Raw genomic sequence first — 13,708 nt, forward strand, 5'->3', positions numbered from 1 at the left:
ATAAAAAATGTGTGAGGACATGGACCAACCGACTCATAGAATCATAGAATCACTACAGTGCAGAAGGGGGCCATTTGACCCATCGAGTCTACACCGACAACAATCCCACCCAGGTCCTATCCCCGAAATCCCACATATGCACCCTGCTAATCCCCCAAACATACATATCCCAGGACGCTAATGGGCAGTTAACATGGCCAATCAACCTAACCTGCACATTTTGGACTGTGGGGGAAAACTGGAGCATCCGGAGCAAACCCATGCGCATACGGGTGGAATGTGCAAATTCCACACAGACAGTGATCCAAGCCGGGAATCGAACTCAGGTTCCTGTGAGACAGCAGCGCTAACCATTGTGCCACCATGCTGCCGACTCAGGAACAGCTTCTCTGCTGCCATCAGACGTTTGAATGGACCCACATTGCATTAAGATGATCTTTTACTACATCCTAGCTATGACTGCAACATTACATTCTGCCCTCTCTCCTTCTCTATGTACAGTATGCTTTGTCTGTATGGCACTCAAGCAACAACACTTTTCACTTTATATCCAATGTTATGAAATGCATCAAAAGGTTAGTCATGGCATGAATCAATTCCGGCCTCCCAGATTGCCTGGATACACTACAGTTCACCAACCTCCCCAACAGGTCCACAGACACCATCTCCCTGGCCCAACACTGAACTCTGTAACACTGTAACCCTGAACATAGAGAAGGAGAGAGTGCAGAATGTAATGTTGGACTCAGAGCGAGGGTGTAGAATAAGATCATCTGAATGCGATGTGGGCCCATTAAAACGTCAGATGGCAGCAGAGAAGAAGCTGTTCCTGAGTCGGCAGCATGGTGGCACAATGGTTAGCACTGCTGTCTCACAGGGACCTGAGTTCGATTCCCGGCTTGGATCACATATTTATTATATGTGGAAATAATAAACCAAATCAATTCAAATCAAATCAGTCTTTTGCATCTCAAGCTGAAACATCAGCACGATGTGCCCTGACCTTACCAATGAACTTATGCAGGTTGATGATGTACACGGGACGGCTGTGACCGAGACTGAATTTACAAGGCTGAATGTGGACATTGGGGAGCTGCGAGAAACTGGACTTGCTCACAGTGGATTCTTTCCAGAGGAACACCACACGTTCTTGTAATAGGAGAAATCCCAACAGGCGAGATGTGAGAATGGAACAAAGTTTTAAAAAGAAGCTTCACTGGTGCTGATGGAATCCCAGGAATTGAAATGGGATCCCTGATGCTGTGAGGCAGCAGTGCTAACCACTGTGCCATACTGCCATCCTGCAAGGTGCCCTGGAGATATCCAAGATCACGGCCAGGACACCACCATCACCATATCCGTGTTCGGGAAATGATTGGAAAACAACCTGAGGGACAGAATTAATCTCCACTTCGAGAGGTAAGGATTTATGAACAATAGTCAGCGTGCCTTTGACAGGGGGAGATCATGTCTGACAATTCGCTGGAATATATTGAGGAGGTGACTGGATGAGGAGATGAGGGAAGTGCAGTCGATGTAGTCTACGTGTTCTTCAGAAAAGCTTTTGACAAATATGGAAGACTGAACAAGGAAGTGATTCCGATTGGAACCAGGTCAATTTGGTAAATTATATTCAAAATGGCTGAGTGGCAGAGGGTGATGGTGGAAGGTTGTTTTTGTGACTGCAAGCCTGTGTTCAGTGGGGTTCCACAGGGATCGATGCTGGGTCCCTTGCTGTTTGTAGTGTACATTGATGGTCTGGACATGAATGTGTGAGGTGTGATCAGTAAGTTTGCAGATGATACAAAAATTGGTGGTGTGGTAAATATTGAGGAGGAAAGCCTTAGATGACAGGAATCATAGAATCCTACAGTGCAGAAGGAGGCCATTCAGCCCATCGAGTCTGGACTGAGCACAATCCCACCCAGGCGATATCCCCTGAACCCCATGCATTTACCCAAGCAATTCTCCCTGACAGTAAGTCCAGTATATCCTGGCCAATCCACCTAACCCACAAGTCTTCCGACTGTGGGCGGAAACTGGAGCACCCGGAGGAAACCCATGAAGACACGTGGAGAATGTGCAAACTCCACACAGATGTGGTCCAAGCCAGAAATGGAACACACGTCCCTGGCGCTTTGGGGCAGCAGTGCTAACCACTGTGCCACCGTGCTGAGGAAACTGAAAGGCTGGGCAAATGGGCAAATGTAATTTACACCTGACGAATGTGAGGCCATGCATTTGGGACGACTATCCGGGCAAGGAAATGTACCATGTCCGGTCGAGTCTGAGGAAGTGCAGAGGACCAGAATGAATTTGGGCTGCAGATATGTGGATCTCCAAAAGCAGCAAGACAGGTAGATGAGGTGGTTAAGACGACATGTAGGATACTTGCCTTTAGCAGCCGCAGCATAGACTATAAGAGCTGGGAGGTGATGATGGAAGTGTATAAAATGCTGGTTGGACCAGAGCAAGAGAACTGTGCACAGCTCTGGTCATCACACTACAGGAAGGATGTGATTACACTGGAAACGGTGGAGAGGAGATTCACCAGGATGCTGCCTGGGCTGGAGAGTTTCAGCTATGAGGAGAGGCTGGTTAGGCTGGGTTTTTTACCTTAGAGCAGAGACGGCTGGAGGTGGAGTGGGTGTAGTGGGTGGTGGTGGGGAATGCTTTCAGGTGGGGGCGGGGGGTGGGGGGGGGGAGCTGAGTGATATGAACACAATTATGTGGCACACGGATAGGAAGAAACCTTTTCCCTTTAGTAGAGGTGTCAATAACCAGAGGGGCGTGGAGTTAAGGTAAAGGGCAGGTGTTTGTGTGGATTTGAGGGAAAATGTTTTCATCCACAGGGTGATGGGATCTGCAGCTCACGGCCTGAAAGGATGGTAGAAGCGGGAAAAACCACAAGAGGCATTTAGATCAGCAACTCAAACGCCAGAGCATATAATTATTAAACTAGAAAGAGTGCAGAAAAGATTTCCGAGGATGCGACTGGGACTTGATGGATTGAGTTATAAGGATAGGCTGAATAGACTGGGACTTTTTTCTCTGGAGCGTAGGAGGCTGAGGGGTGATCTTCTAGAGGTCTATAAAATAATGAGGGGCACAGATCAGCTCAATAGTCAATATCTTTTCCTAAAGGTAGGGGAGTCTAAAACTAGATGGCACAGGTTTAAGGAGAGAGGGGAAAGATACAAAAGTGTCCAGAGGGGCAATTTTATCACACAGAGGGTGGTGAGTGTCTGGAACGAGCTGCCAGAGGCAGTAGTAGAGGCGGGTACAATTTTATTTTTTAAAAGCGTTTAGATAGTTAAATGGGCACGATGGGTATAGAGGGATATGGGGCAAATGTGGGCAATTGGGATTAGTTTAGGGGTTTAAAAAGAAAGGGCAGCATGGATAAGATGGGCCGAAGGGCCTGTTTCCATTCTGTAAACTCTATGACAAGGCTATGGATCGAGTGCTGGAAAATGGGATTGGATTGGATAGGTGTTTGATGACCTATTCAGACATAATGGTCGAAGGGCCTCATTTTGTGCTGTTAAAACTCGATGGCTGTTGGACCACCCACAGCAGTGGCCCCATCACTTGCAGCTCTCACAGCGCTGGCTGGGATACCCACTACCTCCCAAACCTATCTGGTTGCAAATGCGCAATTGCAGCCAGCAGTGAGCTGCCTGGTCTGAGAGAGACATCTGTCAGCTCTCTGCTGCTGCAGCGAGCCTCAACACAGCAGCTGCCCCCAGGTAGTCCGGGGGTCCTCAGCTCTTTCTGAGCAGCCCCCGACCAGATATAGACCCAGCCCCCTCCCCACCACCTGGACCAATCACCGCCCCTTCCCCCACACCAATTGCATGCAGAGTGTCAGCAGGGCACGCCTCCTTAACCCACTGTGCAGGCAGAGAGGCAGCAAGATCCCCCTCCCTACCCCACTGTGCAGGCAGAGAGGCAGCAAGACCCCCTCCCTACCCCACTGTGCATGCAGAGAGGCAGCGAGACCCCTCCCTACCCCACTGTGCATGCAGAGAGGCAGTGATGCCCCCCTCCCTACCCCACTGTGCATGCAGAGAGGCAACCAGACCCCCTCCCCACCCCACTGTGTATGTAGAGAGGCAGCGAGACCCCCTCCCTACCCCACTGTGCATGCAGTGAGGCAGTGAGACCCCCTCCCTACCCCACTGTGCATGCAGAGAGGCAGCGAGACCCCCACACTACCCCCACTGTGCATGCAGAGAGGCAGCGAGACCCCCTCCCTACCCCACTGTGCATGCAGAGAGGCAGCGAAACCCCCTCCCTACCCCACTGTGCATGCAAAGAGGCAGTGATGCCCCCCTCCCTGCCTCCACCAATCACGTTCGGTGTGGCAGCGAGACCCTCTTCCTACCCCAATGTGCATGCAGAGAGGCAGTGATGCCCCCCTCCTTACCAACACCAATCACGTGCAGAGTGGCAGCGGGGACCACCCCACCCCACAGACAGCGGGCAGTGTGGTAACGGCACCCTCTCCCACCCAGCAACTACGTTCAGAGTCGGCCCCGCTACCTTCAGGCTCCGCCCCTGTAGACCCCACCACCTCATGCCCCACTCCCTGGTACTGCCCGGTGGGCATTGCCCAAGGGGCACCTACCTTTGCCCTCGACCTTGCCCGGTGTCCTCAATGGCCTTCAGTTCTCCCGGCGAGGTCATCATGACTCGTCCTCATACATGTGGCCAGCTGTTTTCCTCACCGGACCCAACCTCTCCCGGTGAGGCTGCAAAGGCAAGTGTGGCGCACAATTCCATCCCAGGCTCACTAATTTCATTTAAATTTGTTTTAAAATAGATTGAAATAATTTATTCAGCCTCTTGCCGGAAATGGGCAGGAGACTGAATCCGCTGTTTATCCATTGCCGGTGAAGGTTGCAAGAGGTGAGAAATGGGACGTGGACCTGAGTTCCAGGCTGTCACGCGGTTTTACTTGATCACCCCACCATCAATGGACAGGGAGTAGCTGTTATCCTGCCCCCCTATCGTGTGTGTGTTGCGTGTGTCTATATTGTCTGTACCAGTATGCATGTGTGTGTGTGCGTGTTTGTGTGTGAGCAACAGAGTACCTGACGAGTGTTCCTAAGTGTGCGTTATTCTGGAGTGTTGCAGCAATTTTGGTTCTTGAATTTGTGTGTGAGTGGGAGTATCTAAATCTGATTGCTTCTATCAACAAATGTGTGTTTTAATGTATGTGTGTTTGGGTGTGTCTGTGTGTTTGTATTCCTGTTGCTCTCGGAGAGCTTGTGGTGGCACAGGGGATAGCATTGCTGCCTCACAGCAGCAGAGGTCCTGGTTCAATTGCAGGTTTGGCTACTGTCTGTGCAGATTCTGCATGTTCTCCCCATGTCTGCGTGAGTTTCCTCCGAGTGCTCCAGTTTCCTCCCACTATCTGAAAGTTGTGCTGGTTGGGTGCATTGGCCGTGCTAAATTTTCCCTCAGTGTACCTGAACAGGCGCTGGAGTGTGGTGACTCGGGGATTTTTATAGTAACTTCATTGCAATGTTAATGTTCGCATACTTGTGACACTGATGAATAAATTTCAAATTTAATGAAATATGTTTTCTCTCTGTGAGATCCTGCTGTGCAGATATGACCAATAAAATTAATTCTGTGGCCTGGTGATTGGGTGGGTGAACTGGTGTTATATGCAGAGGGTGAAAAGGATTCTGTCTCAATATTTTACGCACGAAGGAATAGTGTTTGAGGTCACATGTCTATGGAAAGTCACAGCACTCAGAAGACATCCCAGCCCATAGACCCTGAGACAATTGTCAGTGGCTGAAAGAATTAATAACCGGATACAGAGATTCAACAAGAGCAGCAAACCCAGTACAGGAAATGACAAGAAAATCAATACAGTTAAACAGCCTTTCTAGAATTAGGAACTGGACACAGGGGATGGGAGTTTCCAGCCTCACTCTTCCCCAAGCTGCAAAATCCCACCCGTGTTCAACAGACCTTCCCATTCTCCGCCCCTCGCCTGCTCCGATTCCCGTGGCGGTCGGGCCGGTCCAATTCCAGCCAGAGACTTACCCGGAACACCAACAATCGCCAGGAGGGGATAGTAAATACATTGAATCACCCTCAGTAGATATTGAGTCCGATCAGCTGATGTCATAATCCAATAATAATCAGTAAACACAGAAATCCAATAGAATAAACTCCTGTCCTTGGTTGGAACATTCCGGTTCATTGTTCCCAGATTCCGATCCATTGTTGCAAGATTCCAATCCATTGTTCCCAGATTCTGATCCATTGTCGTAACATTCCAATCCATTGTTCCCAGATTCTGATTCATTGTTGGAAGACTCCAATCCATTGCTCCCAGATTCTGATCTCTCCTCTCCCTCCCTCTCTCTCCACAGCCGCTGATCTCTGTTGCTGTCGGAGTTGCCGCTCCCGCTGACCCAATGGGACAACACATTGAACGGAATCCCTTATTAATAGAAGAGGGGAATCCCTCCAGGCACACTAATCAGATCCATGGAGACTCACATCAATTCCAGTCACTAAACAAACAGCTTCACTTAACCCCCTTCAATCCAACACTTTTTATACCCAACGTAGAACAGTTACAGCCTCGATGGGGTGTTGAGGGTCAGGGAGGGATGGAAAGTTGGAAATAATGTAGGGTCAATATTAATTCGATACAGCAGAGATCACTCTGCTAGTGTTAATTTCGAGACGACGAGAATACAAAAGCAGGGGTGTACTGCTGAGGGTTTATAAGACACTGGTCTGACCGCATTCACAATATTGTCAGCAATTATGGTCCCCGTATCTAAGGAAGGATGTGCTGGCCTTGGAGAGGGTCCAGAGCAGGTTCACAAGAATGATCCGGGGAATGAAAGACTTGACGCATGAGGAGCGTCTGATGTCTGGGGGTCCACACTCGATGCAGTTTGGAAGTATGAGGAAGGGGATCACATTGAAACTTACAGAATAATGAAAGGCCTGGATAGAGTGCACTTGGGGAAGATGTTTCCATTAGTTGGGGAGACTTGGACCCGAGGGCACAGACTCAGAGGAAAGGGACGGCCCTTTAGAAATGTGATGTGGAGATGGCGGTGTTGGACTGGGGTGTGCGCAGTAAGAAGTCTCACAACACCAGTTTCCCACTCACCTGATGAAGGAGCAGCGTTCCGAAAGCTCGTGATTCGAAATAAACCTGTGGGACTTTAACCTGCTGTTGTGAGACTTCTTAGTTCAGAACTGAGACGAGGAGGAATTTCTTCAGCCAGAGGGTGGTGAATCCGGCACGGTAGCACAGTGGTTAGCACTGCTGCTTCACAGCTCCAGGGACCTGGGTTTGATTCCCGGCTCGGGTCACTGTCTGTGTGGAGTCTGCACGTTCTCCCCGTGTCTGCATGAGTTTTCTCCGGGCGCTCCGGTTTCCTTCCAAAGTCCCATAGAAGTGCTGGTTAGGTACATTGGCCATGCTAAATACTCCCTCAGTGTTATCCAAACAGGCGCCAGAGTGTAGCAACTGTGGGATTTTCACAGTAACTTCATTGCAGTGTTGATGTAAGCCTACTTGTGACACGAATAAATAACCTTTATACTTATTCACTGATGCTTGAGTGTTAAACCTCCCGATACAATCAGCACTTGTTTACACAGCAAAATCAATCCCATTCCAAGAGATACATGGGAGAGTGAACATCGAAGGGTCTGTTCCTCTGCAGCACTTTTCTTTGTTCTTAAGGCATCTTTAAGCATGTTGATTTGGAAATAATTTTATCCAAGATTTAACATAAATCTTCTTCACATCAGGTTATGGATCTCACTTTTATGGTCAGAAAAACATCCTTCAGTTCAGTTCCTGTTGTTCAACTCCTCCAAAACAGTCATGGGGGCGATGGGTTATTCACTCAGACATTTCCCTCAGATGCTTTTAATGTGATAATCCTTGGAAATTTAAACAGATAGTGAAAAAATCATGACAGTTCAATGAATCCGATCACATTGCAGAATGCCAAGACTAAAATAACCTGCTGCCTGGCTAATTGGATTAGCTATGTTGCCTCACAGCACCAGGGACACAGGTTCGATTCCCGGCTTGGGTCACTGTCTGTGCGGAGTCTGCATGTTCTCCCCATGTCTGCATGGGTTTCCTCCGGCTGCTCCGGTTTCCTCCCACAGTCTGAAAAACGTGCTGTTAGGTGGATTGGCAATGCTAAAGTGTCCTTAGTGTCCACAGATGTACTGGATAGGTGGATTGGCCATTCTACATTGCCCCTTAGTGTCCACAGATGTACTGGATAGGTGGATTGGCCATTCTACATTGCCCCCTAGTGTCCACAGATGTACTGGATAGGTGGATTGGCCATTCTACCTTGCCCCTTAGTGTCCACAGATGTACTGGTTCAGTGGATTGGCCATTCTACATTGCCTCTTAGTGTCCACAGATGTACTGGTTCGGTGGATTGGCCATTCTACATTGCCCCTCAGTGTCCACAGATGTGCGGGTTAGGTGTATTGGCCATGCTAATTGCCCCTTACTATCCAAAGATTTGCAGGTTAGGTGAATTGGTCATGCTAAATTTAGCACTCATGCCACGCTGAATCGTATAATTCTAGTGCAGAAGGAGGCCATTCAGCCCATCGAGTCTGCACCGGCCACAATCCCACCCAGGCCCTGTCCCTGTAACCCCATGCATTTACTCTAGCAAGTCTCCCTGACACTAAGGGGCAATTTAGCATGGCCAATCCACCGAACCTGCATATCTTTGGACTGTGGGAGGAAACCGGAGCACCCGGAGGAAACCCACGCAGACACGGGGAGAACGTGCAAACTCCACACAGACAGTGACCCGAGGCCAGGAATCGAACCAGGGTCCCTGGCGCTGTGCCACCCCACGAAGTATCAATCTATTTCTGAATATGAAGATTAATTAATGTTGGGGGTACAGAGTGTGAGCAGAATAAGAGGATTTTCGGGCACCTTCGTGTTGAGCTGGGCCAGAGAACGGGGCTTTAAACATTTCAATTCAGTTTGTAAAATCTGGAAATAAGTCAGTGAAAATAGCGGTGAAGTTGATGGGTTGTTTTAAAAGCCTGACCAGTTCACTGATGTACTTCAGGAGAGGTCCTTACCCAGGCTCAGCTCTACGTGACTCCAGCCCCACACCAATGTGGTTGACTCAACTGTCCTCTGAAGTGACTGAGTCTGCCCTGTGTTTGTAAGAAAGCTCCAACGATGAATTTCCAAGGATGGACACTAAAGTCAGCAATGCCCACACACTGAGAATGAACAATACTGATTTTGGCACGAAACATCGGTTATGTTACACCACACTAAGGGCCTCATGGTCTGATTTGCCAGCGGGATAAAGCCTCAGACCAGCAGGTTGTGTAGTGTCCAAAGATGTGCAGGTTGGGTGGATTGGCCATGCTAAATTGCCCCTTCGTGTCCAAAGATGAGAAGGACAGGTGGATTAACCATGCTAACTTGCCCCTTCGTGTCCAAAGATATGGAGGATCGGTTGATTGGCCATGTTAAATTGCCTTAACGGGCGCGAAAACTTGGTAAAGTCAGGTGTGAGGCGATTAGTACAATCCGTGCAGATGTCCACTTTACCAAGGCCCGAAAATGGCCGCGATCCGAACCGCGCCCGAAATGGGTGATGCATTTAAATTGACTTAATGAGCTGGATGCCCAACCTTACCTGCATTTCCGCCCTGACCATCGCGTTCGCCCGTCCAGATTCGGCGCGGAACAGATGTGCTCGGCAAAGGTCTGTTTCGGGCAGTCCAGCTCTGAGGAGGTAAGATCAGAGCTTCTGGCGGCTCTCTGACTCAGATCAGTGGTGGGGGGAGAGGGGGTGTGGGTGCGGGAGGCCGGAGGTGGATCAGATCATTCTCTGGTCATGGGGGGAGGGGAGGGAGGTGGATCAGATCATTCTCTGGTGAAGGGGGCAGGGGTGGGAGGGTTGCTGTTGCCATTCTGCGGGTGATTGGTGGGGGGGGGGGGTCGCGATCGGTCTGGGTAGTGGGGGAGGTGGGTGTAAAGGGGGATAGTTATGTTGTGGGGTGGGGCGATGTCTGTGGGGGCCATCACTCCCACCTTTCGCTCCCAGGTCACTTGATCCGCTTGTTGCTGCCCGGGAGCGATGTGACAGGGGCGCCCATTTCAGATGTATTTCTCACTGCGCACGCGCAGTTCAGAGCTCCGATCGGAGTTGCAGCGTTTCGAGAGCGAGAAGCCCCGCCCACAGAGCGATTCACACTCACAATGTTTTTTCCAGGGTAAGTGCGTATGGGGCCCCCGGAGAACAGATTTCCAATTCAGATCTGAATTGCGTCCAGATTCAGTGCATGAAATCAAAATGGTAAAATCGGGCCCTTAGTGTGCAAAGGTGTACAGGTTCGGGGGATTGGCCATGCTAAATTGCCCCTTAGTGTCCAAAGACATGCTGGTCAGGTGCATTGACCATGCTAAATTCTCCCTAAGTACATGCGAACAGGTGCCGGAGTGTGGCGACTCGGGGATTTTCACAGTCGATTCATAGAGATTTACAGCATGGAAACAGGACCTTTGGCCCAAACTGTCCACACATCCCAGTTTTCACCAATAAGCTAGTCTCAATTGCCCGCATTTGGCCCACATCCCTTTATACCTGTAGAAATCATAGAATCCCTAATGTGCAGAAGGAGGCCATTTGGCCCATCGTGTCTGCACCAATCACAATCCCACCCAGACCCTATCCCTGTAACCCCACCCATTTATCATGCTCGTCCACCTGACACTAAGGGGCAATTTACTATAGCCAATCAACCTAACCTGCTCACCTTTGGACTGTGGAAGGGAACTGTAGCACCCGGGGGAAACCCACGCAGACACGGGGAGAATGTGCAGACTCCACACAGACAGAGACCTGAGGCTGGAATTGAACCCGGGTCCCTGCCGCTGTGAGGCAGCAGTGCTAACCACTGTGCCACCGTGCAGCCCATCTTACCCATGTAACTGTCTAAATGCTTTTTGAAAGGCAAAATTTTACCCGCCTCCACTACTGCCTCTGGCAGCTCGTTTGCAATAAGTGACTTTTCAACAAAATTAACTTAATTTCAGAGTTAATATAAGCCTACTTGTGACCAATAAATAAACTTTAATCTGTAAACGGTGCCATCTTTGATGAAGAGTAAGATAAAAGCAAAATACCGTGGATGCTGGAATCTGAAATAAAAACAGGAAATGCTGGAAAAACTCAGCAGGTCCGACAGCATCTGAGAGAATAGAGCAAATGTTTCAACTCTGGATGACCCTTCGTCAGACTCAAAGCGTTGTTTCTATTCTCTCTTCTGTCTGTGTGGAGTTTGCACATTCCCTCCGTGTCTGTGTGGGTTTCCTCCGGGTGCTCCGGTTTCCTCCCGCAGTCCAAAGATCTGCAGGTTAGGTGGATCGACCATGATAAATCGGCACTTAGTGTCAGGGGGACTAGCAGGGTAAATATGTGGGGTTACGGGGATAGGGCCTGGGTGGGATTGTTGTTGGTGTAGGCTCGATGGGCCAAATGGCCTCCTTCTGCACTATAGGGATTCTATGATTCACAGATGCTGTCAGACCTGCTGAGATTTTCCAGTATTTTCTGTTTTTGATAAAGTTATACCTCCCAAAGTAAACAGACAGTGGAAACAGAAGGTCCCTTATTTTATAACAAAATGGCGATTCTCGAACCACTGCCCAGAATCGACAGTCAGAAAAGGAACTTTGCTGTTAAATTAAAGTACTGTGTTCAGTGACACACGTTAAAATAATCTGGGTCAAATACCTTCAATTCACAATATTGATTACACAATAATGATTACACAATACTGATTACACAATACTGATTACACAAGACTGATTACACAACATTGATTACACAATACTGATTACACAACATTGATTACACAATATTGATTACACAACATTGATTACACAATTTTGATTACACAACATTGATTACACAACATTGATTACACAATACTGATTACACAGTATTGACTACACAATACTGATTACACAACATTGATTACACAATATTGATTACACAATATTTATTACACAACATTGATTACACAATATTGATTACACAGTATTGATTACACAACATTGATTACACAGTAATGATTACACAACATTGATTAAACAATATTACAAAGAACAAAACAGCACAGGAACAGGTCCTTCGGCCCTCCAAGTCCGCGCCACTCCCTGGTCCAAACTAGACCATTCTTTTGTATCCCTCCATTCCCACTCCGTTCATGTGGCTAACCAGATAAGTCTTAATGGTTCCCAGTGTATCCGCCTCCACCACCTTGCCCGGCAGCGCATTCCAGGCTCCCACCATCCTCTGTGTAAAATACGTCCTTCTGATATCCGTGTTAAACCTTCCCCCCCCTCACCTTGAACCTATGACCCCTCGTGAACGTCACCGCCGGCCTGGGAAAAAGCTTCCCACCGTTCACCCTAACTATGCCTTTCATAATTTTATACACCTCGATTAGGTCACCCCTCATCCTCCGTCTTTCCAGTGAGAACAACCCCAGTTTACCCAATTTCTCCTCATAACTAAGCCCTTCCATACCAGGCAACATCCTGGTCAACCTCCTCTGTACTCTCTCTAAAGCCTCCACGTCCTTCTGGTAGTGTGGCGACCAGAACTGGACGCAGTATTCCAAATGCGGCCGAACCAACGTTCGATACAATTGCAACATCAGACCCCAACTTTTATACTCTCTGCCCCATCCTATGAAGGCAAGCAAGCCATATGCCTTATTCACTGCCTTCTCCACCTGTGACGTCACCTTCAAGGATCTGTGGACTTGCACACCCAGGTCCCTCTGCGTATCTACACCCTTTATTGTTCTGCCATTTATCGTATAGCTCCTCCCTACGTGAGTTCTACCAAAATGCATCACTTCGCATTCATCTGGATTGAACTCCATCTGCCATTTCTTTGCCCAAATTTCCAGCCCATCTATATCCTTCTGTAGCCTCTGACAATGTTCCTCACTATCTGCAAGTCCAGCCATTTTCGTGTTGTCCGCAAAGTTACTGATCACTCCAGTTACAGCTTCTTCCAGATCGTTTATGCTATCACAAATAGCAGAGGTCCCAATACAGAGCCCTGCGGAACATCACTAGTCACAGGCATCCAGCCGGAAAAGGACCCTTCCACTACCACCCTCTGTCTTCTGTGACCAAGCCAGTTCTCCACCCATCTAGCCACCTTCCCCTTTATCCCATGAGATCCAACCTTTTGCACCAACCTACTATGAGGGACTTTGTCAAACGATTTACTAAAGTCCATATAGACGACATCCACGGCCCTTCCCTCGTCAACCATTCTAGTCACTTCTTCAAAAAACTCCACCAGGTTAGTGAGGCATGACCTCCCTCTCACAAAACCATGCTGACTATCGTTAAGGAGTTTATTCCTTTCTAAATGCGCATACATCCTAGCTCTAAGAATCCTCTCCAACAACTTCCCTACCACAGACGTCAAGCTCACCGACCTATAATTTCCCGGGTTATCCTTCCTACCCTTCTTAAATAACGGGACCACATCAGCTATCCTCCAATCATCTGGGACCTCACCTGTGTCCAGTGACGAGACAAAGATTTGCGTCAGAGGCCCAGCGATTTCATCTTTCGTCTCCATGAGCAGCCTTGGATAGATTCCATCAGGCCCTG

At 48.7% G+C, this 13,708-nt stretch overlaps 1 long non-coding RNA gene across 1 annotated transcript in view; it reads left to right on the forward strand.

The window, feature by feature from the left end:
• LOC144486084 (uncharacterized) overlaps nucleotides 1-13,708 on the forward strand; it is a 45,949-nt gene that overhangs the window by 24,803 nt on the left and 7,438 nt on the right. The window contains exon 2 of the long non-coding RNA XR_013496218.1: nucleotides 1,309-1,419. This is a non-coding gene — a long non-coding RNA (uncharacterized LOC144486084). The remainder of the gene's footprint in view (nucleotides 1-1,308; nucleotides 1,420-13,708) is intronic.

Source organism: Mustelus asterias, unplaced genomic scaffold (assembly GCF_964213995.1).
Source record: "Mustelus asterias unplaced genomic scaffold, sMusAst1.hap1.1 HAP1_SCAFFOLD_286, whole genome shotgun sequence".
Taxonomy (NCBI): domain Eukaryota; kingdom Metazoa; phylum Chordata; class Chondrichthyes; order Carcharhiniformes; family Triakidae; genus Mustelus; species Mustelus asterias.